This window comes from Halichoeres trimaculatus, unplaced genomic scaffold (genome assembly GCF_033239565.1).
Source record: "Halichoeres trimaculatus isolate MK-OKI-2021-1 unplaced genomic scaffold, fHalTri1.1 fHalTri1_scaffold_11, whole genome shotgun sequence".
NCBI lineage: Eukaryota > Metazoa > Chordata > Actinopteri > Labriformes > Labridae > Halichoeres > Halichoeres trimaculatus.
Window position 1 is genome coordinate 37,576,664 of NW_027437189.1, and position 21,340 is coordinate 37,598,003.

The 21,340-nt window shown below is 41.9% G+C and overlaps 1 long non-coding RNA gene across 2 annotated transcripts; it reads left to right on the forward strand.

The window, feature by feature from the left end:
- The first annotated feature begins 18,603 nt into the window (after positions 1 to 18,603).
- Positions 18,604 to 20,332, forward strand: LOC141799876 (uncharacterized). 2 transcript variants are annotated; one of them, XR_012599270.1, is made up of 6 exons: positions 18,604 to 18,698; positions 19,303 to 19,356; positions 19,447 to 19,608; positions 19,698 to 19,837; positions 19,933 to 20,016; positions 20,179 to 20,332. It is a non-coding gene; the product is annotated as an uncharacterized LOC141799876 (long non-coding RNA). The 2 variants fall into 2 exon arrangements; XR_012599271.1 differs by having other exon boundaries at positions 19,701 to 19,837.
- The last annotated feature ends 1,008 nt before the right edge of the window (positions 20,333 to 21,340 follow it).

Below are 21,340 nucleotides of genomic sequence, written 5' to 3' on the forward strand. Positions count from 1 at the left end.
AGTCGGTGTGGTGGTTTAAAACGTTTTGATTTTGGTTTTGATTTTCATGGATTGGTTAGAAAAGAATGTTGAATGTTGAGTCTTCTATTCCAATCAAAACAAAACAACTGCTAAAAGAGTACTTTAGTTGAGCTCCATGGAGACGATGAATGCCTGAAGTCAGGTGTGGGCACGTTCACCCGTGTAGATGTGGAGCTTTGATGGTTTGTTTTCACCATTGAACTTTCAGTTTGTATCTGGATTTGATCAAATCAAAATTCATCTTCCCCTTTAGAGTAAAACCTGATCACTTTTAAGGATTTTATGATATTTTATTAAAGTGAAAATAATCCCAGAGATTGATACTGGTGTTGTGAGAGAAACCAGTGGACATGTCTGACTAGACTGGTTTTGGACTTGAGCTGTTGGTTGAATCGTTGCCATTGTTGTTTTGACTGCATGGTCTTTGCTCGTTCAGCGGGGTTTTTAGTTTTGGAGGGCTTTACACCGCTTTAGGATGCCGCGGTGTGGGTGTGTTGTCTGGATGAGCGCACGCTGAGCTCCAGGATGACCCCCTGCCCATCACGTGCCATGACAGCAGCCTGTAAAACTACAGCAACACCGACAACACCAACAACACCAACAACACCAACTGATCAGCTTTGACCTGTTTGATCTGCACTCTGCGGTTACCCGCGCTGCTGGCTCAGTCAGCATGGTGAACTTTTAAACAGTATTTTATGTCAGGGCTAAATGTTTCCATAATCCAGTGTGAGGCGTAAGGACTGGTGTCTAACACAGCTCATTGTAAATCAGTCAGACCTTGATCATTTTGTTTAGCATGTCTTTGCTTGATGCACATTTTGTGTGCTGCTTCTTAAAGTAGCAGAGCATCTCTGTGTGTAGACCATCTTTTGTTAAAGCCTTTTAAACATCATCTCTCTCTCACTCTCTAAAGATAACCGTAAACTGGGCATAAGCTCCTTTTTCTCCAGAAAAATCTGAGGGAGTGAAAAGGGTTTCTTGGTTACAGTAGATAGTATTGATGTGTGTCAGCTCAGAGCAGCCAGCAGGTGGGTGAACTTTAACAGCACTGGAGCCTGCAGCTGATGCTGCAGCTCTGCCTGTGCTCACTGTCTCATGGCTCAGTTCACCGTTTTCAATGGTACGCTCACGTGCGGTCATGTCCACGTGGACAGAAATGTTTTCATCTCCTCTCCGATCCTTGTTAACTCTAACAAGTATTAATTGTTTAAAGAGTCAGAGTTTTGAATCCTGCTCTCTGACGCTCTGACTCCTTCTCTTTAGATGGCCTTGACATCATCATGGAGCTTCCTGAGGACAACGGCGTCCCTGAAGGCCCTATGTTGGATGACCACCCAGGTCCCATCTACATCTCCTCTGGTGAGGAAGATGAAGATGGAGATGATGTGGTTTTTGTTGGGGTTTATCACCAAATGATGGCGCCCATGGAGTGGGATGATGAGGACATGGACAAAGAGGACACAGATGACGAGGACACAGACGACGAGGACACAGACGACAACGACACAGACGACGACGACACAGACGACGACTACACAGACGACGACTACACAGACGACGACTACACAGACGACGAGGACACAGACGACGAGGACACAGACGACAACGACACAGACGACAACGACACAGACGACAACTACACAGACGACAACTACACAGACGACAACGACACAGACGACAACGACACAGACGACAACGACACAGACGACAGTGACGAATGGGGGGAGGAGAGTAAAGACTCTGGATATGGATCCATGACTGAGGACGAAGAGGAGGAAGAGGACCAGGAGCATCTACCACAGGACTTCTGGCAGGAATTGCACCGAGTGATGCGTGCAATTAGTCCTCTTCTTGCTTCTCCTCCTCTTGTTTCTCCTCCTCTTGGTCCCTCTGTACTTGTCAGTCCCCCTGCTGGTAGTCCTCCAGGCACCCTCTCCCCCTCTCCTCAGAGGCCAGACAAGTGTGTCCCCTCCACCTCTGGCCTCGTCTCTTCTCTTAAGAGGAGCAGGGAGGAGAGCGGCCCGGAGCAGGAGCAGGAGCAGGAGCAGGAGCAGGTAAGTACCAAGAGGCAGAGGACGAGCCAGGAAGACTCGGCTCCTTCCACATCCTCGGGCCTCAGCTCTGGCGCAAACAGCAGGTTCTGGCACGTTCCATCTCACCACACGGGATGGAACGATGACAGTGACTCTGACTGAGACAGAGACTCTGTTTGCTGCTGGGAAGGGAAGTATACACACACACTGACACACGCTCACACACTAATAACAAGCAAAGATTTTTGAGATTTTTGCAGTGATTTTTGTTGTTGTGTAAAATGTGGATGGCTGCAGTAGAAGTGAGTAACTGTTCAAGTTTCCATGGTCTGATCGAACTGACTGTAACACCTGGAGTCATTGAGGATCTGACGCCGTTTTCCATTCTTTATTTTCACAGAGAGCTGAGGAGACCACGAGGAGGAGGAGGAGGAGGAGGAGGAAGAGGAGGAGGAGGAGGAGCTGACACGAAGAGAGGACCATTCTGGACCAGAGCAGGAGGATGGACCATGGATCAGTGACCAGCTGCAGAGCGGTGGCAGCCTCTCTCTGAGCGCGCTCAGTAAGTGATCCCCTCTCACACTACAGCAGTGACAGTAGAGTGGTAAAGTAGAGATCAGCTCCATTTCAAAGCATGCTGAGATTACAGTGAAAAGCATCCAGCAGTTTGTCCATTAAGACGTCCTCCAGAGAATGACCGGGGCTGAAGCTGTGACTAAACTCTTCATCACTTGTTCTTCTTTAGCTGCCCAGAGCGGAGCTGAACCAGGCCCCTCATCCCACCATCTGCAGCTGCCAGCCCACAGGAGTAGGAGGAGGAGGAGGAGCTGACACGGAGAGAGGACCATTCTGGACCAGAGCAGGAGGATGGACCATGGATCAGTGACCAGCTGCAGAGCGGTGGCAGCCTCTCTCTGAGCGCGCTCAGTAAGTGATCCCTCTTACAGCATCCAGCCGTTTTTAGGAGTCCATTAAGACGTCCTCCAGAGAATGACCGGGGCTGAAGCTGTGACTAAACTCTTCATCACTTGTTCTTCTTTAGCTGCCCAGAGCGGAGCTGAACCAGGCCCCTCATCCCACCATCTGCAGCTGCCAGCCCACAGGAGGAGGAGGAGGAGGAGGAGGAGGAGGAGGAGGAGGAGGAGGGGCGCCCCCACCTGACCAGCACAGAGGACGCTGTTTGCCTCTGCTTCTTCTCTGAGCTGGAGGGTTTGGGACGCTCCTCACACACACACACACACACCAACCTACAACGTGGCCATGACGAGAAGACAAATCTTTGATGTGCTCCAGAAGTCTGATCAAACTATGGGTGGCACCGTGAATTAAAGAAACACACTTTAAACCCAGGATTTACTGGATTTAGCTTTTCTTCACAAACAACTTTCAGTCAGCCCTCAGGTTCAGGGGTCCCATTCACAAAGCAGCTTTAATGAAAACTTGGAGTCTATTAACTCTGAAATAGGGGAAACTCTGGATCTAACCTGGGGGGGGGGGCAGGTTTTTCTCACTGAACTTTGAGTTTTTCTCTGTCTCTGCCCTCTTTCAGAGCCACACACCATTTCATTTCCTCATTCATCCAGTCAGCAGTGAGTTTTGGCGTAGCCTTGTTTTAGCCATCTGTCATTATCCGTAGCATAAAAAAATCACAGTCAGTAGTTGGTCAGGCACTGTAGGTGTCACCAAATATTTTTTTACTGACATGGCATGTTCCTTTGTCAAGGACCCCGTGGATGAAGGTGCAGCATTACTGCACAGAGGATTAAAAATGCGTCAGGAGTTGATCATCAGACGGCACATGTACTCGCATTTCCACACAGTTACCTTATTGAGCGGCACAGTTTCCCGTCTCAATCGTTTGCATTCACAACTTAATCCGTCTTTACATTTGAAACATTACAGCTCACAGTCATGCGCTCACTTCTCAGTAGATATTGTGTGTTGCACTGCGTTTCTTTGTAAACAGAAGTTTTTTCTATAATATCAGAGATACTGAGCATTTAAGTAAGGCAACTGTACGCAGAGCGGTCTGAAAAGTGCGCCTCCCCAATGAAACGGTTTTTACCAGTCTTTGTGGTTTTCTTCTTCTTTTTGTTGGCTGAGTAGAAGTCTGTGTTAGTTTCATTGGGCTTACTTCTTTAACAGAACGTGATATTGATCAGAAAGCCATTTGCGTGTGTGAAAGCAGCATTATTTTTGGAATAAAACCACTACACGGTCAAATAGCCACTTGATATTTACTCTACAATGTAAAGCATGTTCAAAATGAGCTGCCCCCCTCCCCTCAATGACATTATGCTGAGATTTTACCTGCTTGAACAATGTTTTTTAATATCTATAACAACACAACCTTTATCAAGTCAGCGTTAAAAAACACCCAGAAAAGTTTAAGTAGAAAACCCTGACTGTAAGAAGTTCAATAATCATCCAAAAAATAATATTAGTTAACTAATGTATCCAATGAATCTCTCAGAGACTGTGCTGTAAAGCAAAATATTTCCTGTTTAATCAAAAACTCATCATTCTCCTGCGCACCCCAGGCATAATGACAAATCCAAAGTACATCTCAAGCAAAATAATCCCCCAGTCTCAGTGTTTTTCAATCCCAAATTATACAAAAGTCCCAAACTGACCAAAATAACCTACGTGTCCTTTTTGAAGCTATTTTAAATGATCTTTGACTCAGTTTTTGGTCCTTGACGCACACAATGCAAAACGCCATTAAATCCACAAGGAGAGGAAAGATAAACCCACACGGAAAAACGGCCCAAACCAAAAATACTTGATGGATCAACAAAAACACTGGTATACCAGGAATAAGAGACAAAAGAATGAAGATCTCACCTAATCCTGGGAACTTAAACCCAGAGCAGAAACCTTTCGTCTCCTGGCGCATATTTGATCCTTATCTGCTGCCATGTGCGCTTCACTCCTGCAGGATTGCACTTATGTTAAATAACTTCAACTAATATGCAACAATTCAAACAGCTGTAATGTTTTTGAGATTGCAAAGGACTACATTTATACTAACGCATTGACCCCAGCAGCAATGTTCTCCCATGCTGCCTCCCTCTCTTGCAGCTGCGTTGGTCTTTATTTCTATGTTTGACCTCTTCATATGAGCGCATTAACATTTCTGCTTGAATTGGGGTGACAAACGCGTCCCTTCTCCTCTCTGTTGCCGTGGTGTATCATTGAATCGGGGCTCCATTGATGATGGCTTTTTTTGGGTTGGGCTGCACAGGCTTAACTCCAGGTGAAACTACTCTGAGTTGATTAAACCAACTCAAATCAGCTGTTCTGAAACCCAAATCTCAGAGTTTTCTGTCTCAAAGTAGATCAACTCACAGTTCAGAATTAGACTCAAGAGTTTATTGAAACTGCTTTGTGAAACGGACCCCAGGTGTTTGATATGTTGAAGCATTTGTCAGGAGCCATGAAGGAGGAGGGGGAGGAGGGGAGGAGGAGGAGGAGGAGGAGGAGAGAAAACACAATCGTTTACTGAAGTCAAATAAGGGAAGAGGCATAAAATAAAGACCCAGTGTCTGGAAAGTCTTCATGATAAAATCAGTGAAACATCAAAAAAACAAAAACACACAAAAAACATGGTGAAAGATGATTCAGACTGCAGACACAGGCTCTGTATTATCTAGTTGTGTAAATTCAGGGCCTTACATTGAACTTTGAAAAGCAAAGTTATTTAAAAATATGTCATTTCCCAAAGGGGTGAAATGAACTCCATCCTCCAAAAAAAGAAAAAGAAAAAAGATCAGGTCTTTGACTCTCCACTTATGTTGGCATGGAGTGGCTGAACCAACCAGAGGTCAATAATGAACAGCAAAGATATGAAACACGTGATTGACTTCATCAAAAATCCTGAGGGGGATAAAACACTGAGTGAAGACGACTAAAAAACCAAACAGTCTGATGAAGTCAGTTTGCTTCAATCAGACGGGGCAAACATTTGAAAGTTTCTCACCTTGGGTGAAATGTGATTTCTTTCCTCTGGATAGCAGTCATGTGATGGTGCTTTCTCTTTGTTGAAGAGCTAAATTGACTCTTTTTTTCCCCCTGGGTGGCTGTTGGACAGCACTGAGAAGACTTGAAGTGAAAATCTTTGTCATGTAGTAGGTTACAGCCTGTGAGCAGCAGAGGGCGCTCAAAGCTCTGCCAAAGCTGCAGAGGGACTGAAGCAGGTGATGAAAGTGAAAGCTCCCAATGAAGAATTCAGGACTCATTCATAACGGCAAGAATGTCAGCCTTTAAAAACCGGACGTGACATTCGTCAGGTGAAAATCAAACAAACCAACCCCCGTCATCTTCACCGTTTAGGACATGAAGCTCGTCATTTTAACACCTGATTCAAGAGGATCAAAAACCCTGAGAGAAGTCAAACCTTTGGTGGAGATGGAGAGTTAAAGAAGAGACAAAAGAAAGGAAGAGGAGTTCATGGTGTTAGTTTATGATTTATTTAAAGAAAAGAAGAAGAAAAAAAACTTTTGATACTGCTCTCTGCTTCAACTAGAATATGAATGCTCTCTCAAAGTTGGAAGATCAGTGCAAATGCCTGAATGCAAAATAAAGTTGCTTAGCCGTCTGATGAGAGGGGGTGGAGGTGGGCTCAAATAGGAAAGAAAAGAGTGCGCTGTGGGACGCACCATGAAATCTAAAACATAGATTCATCTGCAGTGTGAAAAATGACCCCGTCAAACACAAAAGTAGGAATCTGACATTTGACAGTGAAAGCCAACACCAGGACTGAAGCGGATCATCTGATGCCATCCAAGCTAACGTCCCACTAAAAACTCTGACTTTGATAACAGCCTTGATAAACTGTGTGTGTGAGCTCATGGGGTCAAAGGTCATCCGATCCCTTTTGTAGGTCCAGCCAGCAAACAAAGCATTTCACAATAAGAGTTTGTTCTTCAAGCTGAGAGCAAAGGAGACTGTGTCCGTGCTGCTGCTGCTGCCGCCCTGCCACTGCCGTCCTGCTGTGCTGCTGCTGCCGCTGCTGCTGCTGCTGCCCTGCCACCGCTGTCCTGCTGCTGCTGCTGCTCTCTCTCTGAGTTTCCTTCCACAGGGGGTTAAACAGCTCAGACTCAGGTGTTGTGTCCGTGTGAATGTAAGTGTCCATGTTTAAAGGCAGTCCCCTGACAGCTACAGAGCCAGTCCTCATCAGCATCTCATTGTTCTTTGTTTGGAGCTGATGGATCAGAGCCGCCTGGCTAACAGCGAGGGGCTCGTCTGCTGTCCTTTGGCCAGGTTTACGTGTGTTGTAGAGCAAAGGAGCTTTTCATGCTGCTGCTGCTGCTAAATGACTGTGTCTTTCTGACCCACTATCTTTCTGCTGTGGCCTCCAGGTTCTCATCTGCAAAGAATCAAAGGAAGGAAAATGAAGAGGTGAAATGAGTCCAGGTCAGACTTCACAAACACCTGGGACCAGATGTTGCCAACAAGTCTACGAGGGAGTCGGTCAGGGTGGGGGAGACCTTGGCATCCATCTCCTCCTCAGAGGGAGGGTCCCGCAGCAGTTGGCGTGCAGTGCTGAAGCACACCCAAAACGGCTCTTTTAAGAGCCACATTCCTGGAACATGTTGCTTTGCTTTACAGCCGTTGAAAAAGTTATGAGACAGAAAATAGTTTAGTTTAGTTAAGTTAAGTTAAGTTAAGTTTAGTTGTTTATTGTTTCGTGGACAGTCCCCTTTGATTCACTATGCAGTAAAAGAGGCAGCTTTAGCCTGAACGGCTAATTTCCAGCTGTAGTCCAGTTGTAAAATAGGCAGCCTACAATGATATCACTGAAAGTTAAAATACAATTAAATATAAAAGAAAATACATAAAATGTATGGTTGTAAAAAAGGCCTGAAACAAAAGGAAGAGACACACAAGTTATCACACAAAATGAGAACAGACACAAAGCAATTGATGCATTAAAAGGCAAGACTGAGACAACAAAGGGTGAAGAAATAATCCTAAAGGCCACATTCAAAGCACAGATAAGACATTACACTAAGACATTACATTAAAGTGATACTCCGGATGGAACAAGTTGGGTCCTATCACAAGGTTTAGGGCAGAAATGACCCCTACAGCAGTGATTTTGTGCAGCAGAAGCCCAGAGCACTCGCACCAAACACCCCCTCCCTGCTCGTCTGCCGGTTTCTTCTGCACTCAGACGGGGCCAATTTTTTACTTGACCAAAAACACAAATAAATGGACTCCCACCGAAAAAATCTGATATTGGTCTGCATTCATGCTTTAATCAGAGAAATTTCAGCGCGTTACTTTCACACAAAAACACCGCTAAATAAGGCTCTAGTTCTCATGGTGTCGTAAAACGGCGCTACCTCCGCTGCAGAGCCACAGCTGGCTACGAGGCGCTCGCCGCTTCGTGTATCAGTCCGTGCGCGCGGTGCCGGATATAAACAAACACAGGTAGTCTGCCAGGACGAAGAGACACCATGAGAACTAGAGACTGATTTAACAGTGTTTTTGTGACTTCAGGATCTGACTGGAAAAACTTTTAAAAAGATGTGGATTAATATTACAGTAGAATTCATCACATTGTATTTCTGATCTCACACCAAAAGTGAAAGTTCACTGAAAATAAATCTCTGTCTTCCTATTTAGCAGCTGTATGGAGGCCAAGAGAAAAAAAAGACTGTAATATTTTACTTTCATGGTTGAGATTGAGTAAACAAGGACTTTTAATGTCACATCACCTTTAGCTGCTCTTAAAAAATGATCTTGTGAAATGTTTCCTACACGTCACATCAATACTTTCAACAACACTGAAAACAAGTGAAACCTCAGCGTCTTTGTTCCAGAATAAATAAAGGTTTAAATGGATGAATGAACGAGTCATTTCTGATGCACCTTGTTTAGAAAAAGTGATTTTCAGTATCTTCATCAATGCATTTCTAAACCCAACAGATCATTCTGCTAATGTAGTTATTCTGATTTAAAATCAGATTGATATGGACATGGCTTTGTTAAAGCATCCTCAACCACACACACACACACACACACACACACACACACACACACACACACACACACACACACACACACACACACACACACACACACACACACACACACACACACAAACCTAAATACAAAACAATCACATCGAGATGAGCAAAAATAGGAAATACAACATAAACAGTTAAAAGATCAACACTGCTTTAACAGCATTTTTTACGTTACACACTGTAATGTTAAAAATCACATTTTGAAGCACATTTATTGTTGTTATTTATTGTTTTGTTTTTTTGTTTGTTTGCTGAACACACATTTACAAACATTTAAAACATTTAAAGGGAATGTGAATTATTGTAATGTTGTCTGCGACTGATCAAGTGGTTACACACTCAATGAAACACAGGCATTACAATAAACAAAGTTAAAAGGAGCAACAATAGGGAAGCATAGGGGGTTTCAAAGGGGGTTCAGGGGGGCTGACAGGTCTTGTGTGAGGAGGTCACTGGCCATCACTAGAGGTTCCTCTGTTTCTTCTAAATAGAACCAGGAACCTTTTCCTCAAGGATTTCTTTGATCTTCTTTGGGCCACCTCCTCTATTTGACCATCAAGGACTGCAAGAGTGTCCATCACAGAGGTCGTTGGTCTCACCTCTAATCAAATGTCCCTACACAGCTAAAGGCTGAAAACTGATCCAACTGTCAGAAGAAAAAGACTTTTGCTTGGTTAAATCTTCGTCCTCAGATGCAACACTGAAACTTAACAGGCAACACAACTACTATTTTCAAGTGCAGTGCCATATTCATGTCATAAAAAGTAATAACATGAAAGTCAGCAAATTTGGTAGTCCTGTGAAAAATTTAATGTTACGCTCATCAAATAATGAGGCATCAAGGGAACCATATTTAAGCTCACTTTCTAGTTTGTGAACTTTATCTCTGAGTGTTTGACATTCAGTGTTTAAAGATTCAATCTGTTAATGTAGTGAGGCAATGTCATCATGTGTCTCCTCTGTCCAGACCTCAGTGCCCCGAATTCCAGTTTCAGCCTAAACCTCTGGTTGATCTGCATGTACCTCCTCCTCCTTTGACACAGGACTTTGATGTCATTTCAAAAGAGCTGCAGCAGCCAGCTCTTTATTTCTGTTGTCAAATCTTGTAGAACACATTTTGAGATCGCAGATATCTTTCAAGATTGTTGACAGCCCGAGTCTTATCAGCAGCGGAGGTGAAACTGAACAAACTTGGCACAAAGTCAGGGTGTAGGGGATCATCACTCTTTTTGCCTGAAACAAATAAATATGCTTTCATCATTTCTGCCCAGAGTGTATATACATACATGTGTATCATAGACTGTAAAAAATATATATACAGTACATATACATATATACTGCAATTACATATATACTATACAGTCTATGATGTGTATGTTTGTGTATATATGACTGTAACAGCTGGTTATCATCATATAATACAACTAGCTGACACAAAGTCAATTCAAAGTATACAGTGAATAGTGAGTATATGCATTATCTTCTTGTACTCCTGATATTTGAATACTTTATACAACACAGCTACAACTACTTTGTGCTGGAGTACCCAGTTAGCCTCAGTTTAAGTTAGCATGTAGAGCAAAAGTTTCATTATCACACACGAAGACAAAAATGTTTCATTTATTTTAAAAAGAAGCTAAATGAAAGATGCCTACATAAAGAGATTTACTGAAGAGTAAAGTTATCCAAAGGATGAGCAATGAAAGGTTTGATTTTACCCCCCAAATACAGAAGAAAATAACGTTACCTGACACGAAATGGGAACTACAAATCCACGTTTCGTTGCCTGGATTCCAGTCATGTCTGCGAATTGCAGCGATCCACTTGCTTCTTTAATCTTTTGCCTTCGGTAGCCTGTAAAATGAAAGTTCTGACTGCTTATCATATCTGTTTGTGCAGTCAATGGAACAACAGCTCTTTATCATTGTCGATGTTTTTCTGAAAACAATACAACTAGTCTCCCTCTTTCCGCCATTCGTCTCCCACTTTCTGCCACTCAGTGGGCGTAGCCGCAGTGACTTCCGCATCCTGTGACGTAAAGGTATACCGCCATACTGAAAAACTCATCAGCCAATAGGAACGCGCCCATCATAGAACCGCCCACACGACAGGTTTGTGTCAGAAGAATAACCAAAGAAGCTGGAATCAAAAACCAAAAAACCGAGAAACAAAACCAAAAGAGAGAGAGAAGAGAGAATGAAGCAATGGAAACAATTCAGAAAAAAAGTCAAACAGTTTTCACAATGAGTGATTTTTTTTGCTTTTGACAAGATTTTTTTTGGTTGAGTTGATTTGATTTTTGATTAAATCCATATTATTCCTTTGAGTTTTAGAAAGCGTTTCTTTATTCTATTGGCACAAATCTGATTCCATATAACGCACGCTTCTGCGTTGTTTAATCCTTTTATAAATATATATATATATATATATATATATATATATATATATATATATATATATATATATATATATATATATATATGTATAGACAAGGGACAAAATAAGGTCGGTCATGCCTGAGAATTTTAAGAATCACTGTCCCAACGTCCGGGTGATACTGGACTGTACTGAGATTGCTGTGGCTGCAGCCTCTTCACTCACCTTGCAATCTGACATGTTCTGCCATTACAAAAGCAGGACAACCTTGAAGGCACTTATTGGAGTTACCCCCCATGGTTTTGTGTCATTCTTCTCAAAGCTGTACACTGGCAGCATCTCTGACAAAGAGATAACAAAGCTTTGTGGCATCCTTCTCTTGCTGGAGCCAGGCGATGAAGTGATGGCAGACAAAGGCTTCGTCATTGATGATCTCCTCTCTGGTGTTGGAGCAAAACTCAGCATTCCACCCTTCAAGCATACAGCCCAGTTTACCAGAGAGGACACTGAGAAGACACAGGCCATTGCCCGTCTCAGGATAGTGGTTGAGAGAGTAATAGGCAGAATAAAATCCAATCACATCTGGGACTCACCTGTACCACTCACTTTGATGGTCACTGTTAGCCAAATCTGGAACAACTGTTGTGTAATGGCTAATTTTCAAGGGCCTTTGTCCAGTGATGAGTAATTAGCTCATGGTTTCTGAAACACTTTCAAAACATACATGATATACTCTGTGTACCTTCTTCTTTTTTTTGTATTCATGCCAACTTGTATTAGATATTCAATGTTTGAAAACTGGCTGTGAGACATCTTTTTGAGTCACTACAGCCCTGCTTATGATGCATGTAATCGTTAGTGTGTACAGATCACGGTGTTTCCAGTTTGGGTGGAGAACATGTGGGTCATGACTCCTTTCATGTTATTTTTGTAAAGCACTTTATGCTCCAATGTTTTGTATGAAAATGGATGTATAAATAAAGTTTGATTGTCTTACAGGTAACTGCTTCTTTTGTCATTGTTACTTTTTGGGGATAGGATTTGAATTTAGCCACACAACCACATAAGAAAAAGTGAAATCATACACACTACAACAAGCAAACTTTTAATTAATTAAACTGAGACCAAAGATACATTTTATACAGTAAGGTAAGTAAGACTATTACCAATCAGGGCCCTGGAAATATCAAATGAGCTGTGTAATTAATCACCATGTATGCATTTACAAGTATTTACAATGTTAGATCACTATGCAAAACTGTAAAACAATAACAAATATGTGATAAAATATCAAAATAATAAAAATAATCACATTACAGCAGTGCAGCAATTATTTACAACAGATGCAGTTAGTCCACAACAGTTCAGTGTGACTGCAAGTACACATTCATGTATGTCAGACCTGGGCAAACTACGGCCCGCGGGCCACATCCGGCCCTTTGTACGTCCCTGTCCGGCCCGCGTGAGGCCAATCATAAACATAAACATAAAACTTGTAGGGGTGCATATGTCTTAATACTCCATGTATCACAAGCACTGAACAAGACATTGTGGTTTGAATTATTCCTCTCTCTCACTGGCACAGTCAGTCTCCTCCACCTGAACTCTGCTGTTCTGAAGAGAGTGCCGTCGCGTACACGCGCAGCGCATGTACGCGACGGCACTCTCTTCAGTACAACGATACGCGTTTCACTATTTTAGAGTCAGCCTTCTCACTATAAAATTCACGCTGCTCTTTCCTGATTGGAGAGGATGCTGCGTTAGAGCAGAGCTACGTTAGTCTAACTCACGACATGTCATGTCAAAGTTCTCCAAAAAAGAAAGGAAACAGCTAAGGCTCTGATAAAGTCTTCATCAACAAGTGCTGCACCGTTATCTGTCTCTGTCTCTGAGGTCTCCTGCAGCGTCTCTGGATCAAACCAACTAAGAGAGGGGGGTGGATGGTTTCTGAGTTTTCGATATAACGCCCAAGCACGGGACTTGATTTGACTTAGTAAAGTATTAGAGCTCACAGAAGCATACTTAAATTTTGGGGACTATCAGGAATAACAAGCCAGGAGAACAGCGGGAGAAAGGGCTTAAAAAATGGGAGACTCCCTCCATATTCAGGAGTGTTGGCAGTCTGCCAGCACTCTCGATCGGTAAAAGTGAGTTCATGTATGACAGATATTGACAACGACGAAAACTTAAGACATTTTCTCTTTCATTTTAGGATTCAATAACTGTTTTTATTTCTACTTGACCTATACACCACATTTTTACATAACCTAATACAAACATTTACAGAGTGCTTTATTCTTCTGATAATCAGTTCCGACTATTCAAAATATTAATTTCAGAGCATTTTACGATGGAAGAAAGTTGGTGGCCCTCTGACACAATTCAGGTTCCTCATGTGGCCCCTGGTAAAAATTAATTGCCCACCCCTGATGTATGTGGTGTAGTAGAAAAGGTCTCATTTTTCCTTCATTTTGAGTATGAATTCATCATCTCGCCAAATTCTTTCAGCACAAAAATTTGCCTGAGTATCTGTTACAAAGTCACAGCACTCAAGGCCGGTTACAGCCAACTGCCCCTGTACCTGCCAGTAGTACGGGTGTGACTGCCTCAGGGTATACCCATTTTCCCTGTTAAGGTGTGCAACCTGTGACGCATCAGATTTCGTGGTGCTCTTCACCTCAACAAGTCCGAATGGCGGTGACTCTGAGGGGTCGTAGACCCTACTATCAGGACTGGCCCCGAGATGGGGTGCTTCAGGGGGAATGACAGATCCAACAGGCAGCACATTAACACGTTTGAATTCAGAGTAGCTTAACGGGATCTCTGATTCCATTTGCAAACCTCGCTTCATTGCAGCTGTTTGCTTGCTTGAGTCCCTTACCATTTTAGCAGCAAGGGCTTTTGCTGAAGCCTCTGAATCCACACCCCTGCCCCAGGAGGCACAGGCCTCTCGAAAACCACTGGCAGTTAACCTTGGATGACGTAATTGCACCCACAAAGGACATTTTGATTGTTGCCTGGTTGCCTTCTCAATCTCACCGGCCATTTGAAGTGACACTTGCAATGACTGTAGGTGCAATTGCTGGTGCAATGTGGGAACAAAGTACAAGTTAGAGAGAGAATGCTGAGACCAAGGAAGAGGAAGAACTGGGAATTCAGAAGCCAAGTGGTGCTGGGTAAGATCACTGGATGTTTCAGGTGGACAAAGGGAAGACATGGGGCATCCACGTGGGACAGGGCCAAATTTAGATGGAACCAGCTCTATTTCAGACAAGCCATCCCATACAAGAGCAATGAGGGGCTGGGGTTGTTCCTCACGTAGCTTTGGTCCAGCCGCCATCAAATCAGGGTCAGGAAACGGTCCTAAAAAAACAGGATACATACCGCCCTACTTATTTGTACTTCTGTTTTGGGAAAATGTAGTTACATTTGGCTATCATTATACAAAGGCATTACCATTTAGCTGTAGCAAAAGTGAAATGTTGAATCCTATTACCTGCATATGCCTGGTTCAAAGTGGACTGAAGACCACTCTTGCCAGCTGTTGTTGGCTTTCACACCACCACATCACTCACAGGTTCTGGATGAATACCCTGAAATCAAGGATGAAATATGTTCATTTTTGCAAGAATTGTGGTAATACACTGTCTTTGTGTGTGGTGTTTTTTCCTATTGATTTTATGACAAACAAACAAGACAACATAAACATAAGATACACCCCACTCACTACACATGGTACAACAGTGTACAATCTGTTAATGACAACAGGGGAAATAAACTACCTTATTTTACACCCACCTGAGTTCTCGGTCTATGCCATTGTTGTAGACTGCTTGTGCAGGCCAGAGATGGAGGGACGGTCTGCAGGCCATACTGTGAATAATGCGCTGTCTGATGTAGTAGGGCCACAGTATGGTTGCAAAACCCTTTTCCTGCTGCACAGCTACAGGAAAATGCCATCAGACATCCACTGTCAACAGTTAGCGTCATCTGTCCAAAAATAGATAAGAATGATGAACACTGCATCATGGAATTACATCACTGTCAGTGGTAATAGATAGTAACAGTAACAGTAACTCATGGCAAGGGGACCCTTTTTTTCCCCAAATAACTCTAACTTTTATAATATGATATTTTTACACACACACACACACACACACACACACACACACACACACACACACACACACACACACGACTTTATTCAGTACAATAGAAATACATCACAAAAAGTTGGTTTGGTTAGGTGGTGGAAGGGGATGCACTCTACTGACCACAGGTCTATAATAGAAACAGTTAATGTAGCAGAAGAGACTTATAGCCTGTGCAATTAGGTGAAATATAAGGGCAAAGAAAAAGAGCGGCGTTGAGGCTCTTGTACAAGATAAGGCTAGGATGGACAGCACGTCAGCTGAGAGAGCTGCAACAGCAGTGGAGAGAAATCCTGCAACAACAGGGAACTTATGCTCTCTATAGTCAAACCTCTAGTTTGTGAGGCTCCTCGCTTTTCCTCTGTGACCGGTAGCACCTTGCCCTCACTGTCACCTGGCCATCTAATACATTTGATACTTTGATAACGATAAGACACGCACAAGAACACAAGTTAGCAGAGAAAGCTGTCGGGCTAATCAATGATAGCATTGGTCTAATATAAAAGACGTTGACTTAAACAACCATAAACAGAACAAACGGTTGGCATCATGCTGCAAAAGAGACTTAAATGGTTGAGTATGGTTACCTGGATCTATACATAAAAAAGTATGTTTAAGTGCTAATGTGACCCAGTGTAATATTGCAGGCCGTCCTCTCTAGAAGTCATTCGCCGGAGCTATTTATGGAAGCCACGATGTCTTTTAATGCATGTCAGTCTGTGTGAACAGAGACAGATGCAGGATAAAATGGTGACACAGGGCATTCATACACACTCTCCAATCTGAGGCAAGTCCTCCATAGCAGTGAGTGAACAATACAAATTAAAAATAAAATACTTATTTAAAACAAAAATATTGATCGTATAGTGGATTTTTTACCTCATTTTAACTGTTTTCAATAATATGAACTCATAACACTTTTTAACTTGGAAATACATCATGAATTATTATCGTGCAAAATACATGAAATTAACATTTGTGAATGTTTTAAAACCCACAACATTTTGACAGACTCAGCCCAATTACATACCTGTGTGAACAGAGACAGATGTAGGATAAAATGGTGACACAGGGCATTCATACACACTCTCCAATCTGAAACAGGGATGTTGCTAACATTAGCCGCTAGCTAGCGATCGTTTATATTGCTTTAAACATACAAAACGGAAGGGTAAACTCATTATAAACATCGTGAAATGAAAGTTAAGAAACTCAGAAATAACTCGGACCTCATTACTTTCAGCTGTGTGTCTATTTTAACGCGAAGTTAATTGATCATTCTCACAGAGAGATATAGGTAAGTTACCTACGGCAATTCCTCCATAGCAGTGAGGAATTACCCGGGATGCGTCACCATATTTACCCTGAGGCTGAGCTGTACTTGCATATCTAGAACAGCAGGTGTCACTACTGAACCATTTAGCATGGATTTAACAATGAGCCTGTTTAACTATGTTACACTAAGTAAAGTCGCTAATGATTTGTTATTCTCTATCAGGGTTCAGTAGCACTTAGGCTAACATGCTTACTCTCTACTTACCTTCATATTTTTCTATGAAATTTTCGTGGAAAAAATTGTATCCTTTCTTTACTTTTGATTTTTTCGTGACTGATTTCTCTTCCACGACCCTTTCCACATCAGCAAAGGAAATGCTGGGCAAATGTTGGAGACATGTACTGAAAACCCGATCCATCTTGAAGAAAGTGAAAAGAGTTTGCACTTGACCGGAAGCTAAGTTCCCCAGTGATTACGCATTTCCGGTTTTTGTGGAAAAGGTCTATAAACAGATTAACTTCACCCTCAGTTTGAGAAAAAATAATAATAATAAAAAAAAGGTTAATTAAATGTTTGTTTCTAAGACGTACATTAACGCACGCACGTGCGTGCGTCGTCGTCATGGAAACCGAAGCGGAGTTTATAAAAGGTCGGCTGACTCTTCCGGGTTCCCCTTTTGCACTTGGATTTCCTAACGAGTTGCTACAAATCTTGCCTTTGGAAAACAAAGTTTTGGAAAAGCTACTGAAAAGTTCATCTTTGCTTGGATAACCCTCTTCCGGATCGACCATCGGCTGACGGTGCCGAAAATGGCCTCTGGAAGCCCTAGTAACACAGAACGTAAAGGGAATGTTAGCTTTTGGTTGTCTAAAGGTTAGTTACAACCAAACCAAGATCTAATGTTCGGAGAACGTTCCTCCTTGGTTACACTGAAACCACACAAAGCCTTACGTTCCCCTAACGTAAAGAGAACAGAAACGTTCTCCAGTGGTTGCAGTCCTACCTTCAAACAACATTGGGTGGGTTGTCGTTTGGTTATTTTTTGGTTAACCGAGAACGATGAGTAACTGTGCTAACAAAATGATGATTTACACATTGCCACATGAATGCTGTCAGAGTTTTTGCCAATTTTTGTTGCTTTTAGTTTTTAGTTTCATTTGTTTTTAGCTTTAATGTCCTGAAATGCACTATATAAAAACTTTCTTTAATATTTGTTGTAAGCACAGTGTGCCTACTTTGTCATACGTTTCCTCAAAGTCCTCTTTAGGAAGGCAATAAAATAAAGTGTATGTATTGGGAAAAACTGCTAAAAACATAAAAACATAAAAACAGAACACTTCTCATTGAGGATTTAAGACCAACTGCTTGATCCACAAGCACACACCAGTACAGTAGGTGGCGCTATTGCAACTTTCAGCTGATTTGCCACAGGACAAAAAGACTCTCAAGAAGAAGAGGGAGATGAATGGAGAAAAGTTGGGTCAAATGAATGCGTTGTGTCTACGTGTTTCTACATTTGTCCAAGTAGGTCATCAACACGGTAAGTGTTTGTCTTTCAATAGAAGAAAAACTTTTTATTTAATGGGGTTGTGAGAGGAACCCACAAATGCTCTTGCTTTTTCGCAATAAAGACTCCGTTTCCCATGAGCCCTTGTTTCTCTATGTCGTAAGACCTCAGTGGCGCGCTTCTTTGTTTTGAGTGAGGCAAATGAATGGAGAGCAGAGGCTCATTCTACACGGTCTTTTTTTCGCCACGTTTCTTCGTCTATGATAACTTTCTTAACTGGAAAACTACGCGAAAAAGGTAATTTATTAATCAGAAGTCGCTAGGCGCTATCTTAGATGTTGAAATGAACTTTGTAAACTCGGGTGGGAACGTCCTGAAGTCACCGTCGATGTATTCTTACTCTACAGCCCACCGCTGTGAGACGTGTTCTTAACTTGTACTTTTAGTAAATCCTTGTTATGTTCTACCAGAAGAGCTAACGTGACCTGGCTCTTAATTTCATCTATAGACACTCGCGTTTTAACAGACCACAGCAGAATAACTGCTGCATGTGGGCTGGAATGAACACAAACACACAAGCCTTTTTTCGCCTGTAGCTCCTGTTGTAGCCTCACTGTCCGTTTAAACTTTATCTCTACGTTCATCTTAAAAAAGTTCAATGCGGTTTAGTTAGTCTAGAGCTGCCACACTCACTTATTGAGAGAGATTAACAACACACTAAAGTGGGTGCTACTATGCAATCTATAGGTATTTAAATCCTATCTAATACAAGTTATTTGATGTTTTGTTTTTAGGTAATTTTTATTGCTGTATAAGAGTTTTCCATTTCCAAGTTTTGATACAATTTCAGAACCAGGAATTTTAAAATAAACTTTTTGTTTCTATATTTTTCTTCATTCAGTAATGATTCATGATGGAGAGGAATGTTTCTCAGTCATGGCCACCATTTAGAAGAGTAAGTATTTTACACACACCTAAGTTGTTCACATAGGAAAGTATATTGTGTGTAGAAATTCACATGAACTTCTTCTAAATGTCCCTATAGTATAGGAGCACACATGGCCTGCCTGATGAAGAGGATCAAAACCACAGCAGTGGTTGAGGCTGTTTCTGCATGAAAAACCTGTTGCTTTCACCATGCAGAACAGTGAGTGAACTGGAGAAGCTGGACCGAAGTCTTACACAACAGGAGAGGGAGAACAAAATGGTAATTACATGCCAATAATCTTATCTGAACTGATTTATCTTACAGAATTAGAATATAAAGGCTCTTACTTGCATGATTGTTTTTTTCAGCAGCACTTCCTCTGAACTTTGGGAGGTGCAAACGGACAGCTGCCATGTGCTGTGTAGAGTGGATACTGCTGATGTATTGCTGCGGTGAAAAAGTTGCAAAAAGCCTTTCCTGGATCTGACTCTCTTCAAGATTATAACAGGCATGTGTTAATGCATTGTTCACATTATCTTACACCAATTGACTGACAAAGTTATGATGTTTAAGTGAACAATTTCATTTTCACTTCCACCCTAGCGGCCTGTCTCAAGAATTCCATTGGCCAGAGGCAGAAATTGAGGACGTCACTGGGCAAGCACTTACATTCGTCCCCCACTGAAGGTAAATTAGAATCCTTCTATTTGTCTCGGCTGGTGAATGTAACAAGTAATGAAATTATTTAGAAATCTTTAAACCACGTGTGGTGATCACAAAATCAGGGATGTTAGGGTTATTTGTCATGCTTTTGTGGACTAATGCTCTAACTTGTCTTTTTCTTTTAAGGCCAGTTCAAAAGGGATGAGGACACACCTGACCAGACATGCCTATTTTTGCTCCCATTTTAATTTTTTTATCAGCTAAGAAGGAATGAAGACACCAACTGGACAAGACATCCCAACTGCAGAACATTATTGTTATTGTTTGTATTTTGCTATCTTTTCATGGCCTTTCATTGTAATTGGTTTGATTATTTTTTGTTGCGTTATTTGTATTTCACTATATTGTAATAAAAAGTGCTGCTAGACTTGCATTTTCATCCATTACTGACTACTTGTTCATAGTACAGGTATGAATACAATTATGGGGGTTTGAAGGTTGTAGGGGACTTTAAAATACAACCAAAAGATAACCAAAAACTAACATTCCCTAAGGGTTAGGGGAAGGTTGAGAGATGGCAATTTAACCAAAAATAACCGTCAGGGGGACGTTGGGGGAACCAAACATCTCACCAACACAGAACGTTTAAAGAACGTAACGCAAACTTTCCATGGGAACGTATGGACAACCTGAAATCAAACCAAAAGGCACTCTTCCGGGAACGTCAGAGCTTTTGTTCCTAGAACATTCTGGGAACCAAAAATTGTTAGTAGGGAGATCACCTTTTGACCCGGACCACCTGCCGCCGAGGATCGAGCAGTGGGAGGACAACCCTGCAGGTGAGACTACTCCGACCAGTGGTCTCTTTTTGCGTTTGGCTCATAAAAGATGGGCTCATCGAGCACAATAAAGAACTTTAAAGCTTTATCTGTTCACAAGTCTGAGTTACTTTTCTGAATTTAAGAGTTTGCACCGTGTATTATCCAGTATTTTGATCGTTCATATCTTCTAGTTGAATCGCTCCGTTTATACTTCTAACACTAATTGTTTTTATGTCTTTATATATTTTTGTTCCAATATATAGACTACTGTCTTTTTCCACTGTAATTCTGTAAATGTCCTCGTTGTAGTGCGAGTTAATTCCATTATCTTGTAAATCTTAGCATACGGAATGAATGCTAACTGGTATCAAATGGAGTTAAAGTCGATTTTTTTCCGACTTTTTTTCTTCTTAATATTTATTTCACTTGCAGTAGCTTATATACTACTACTGTCTTTTGCCACTGTAGTTCTGTAAATTTCCCCGTTGTGGGGCGAGTTTATGGAGTTTAAGACCATTTTCCGACTT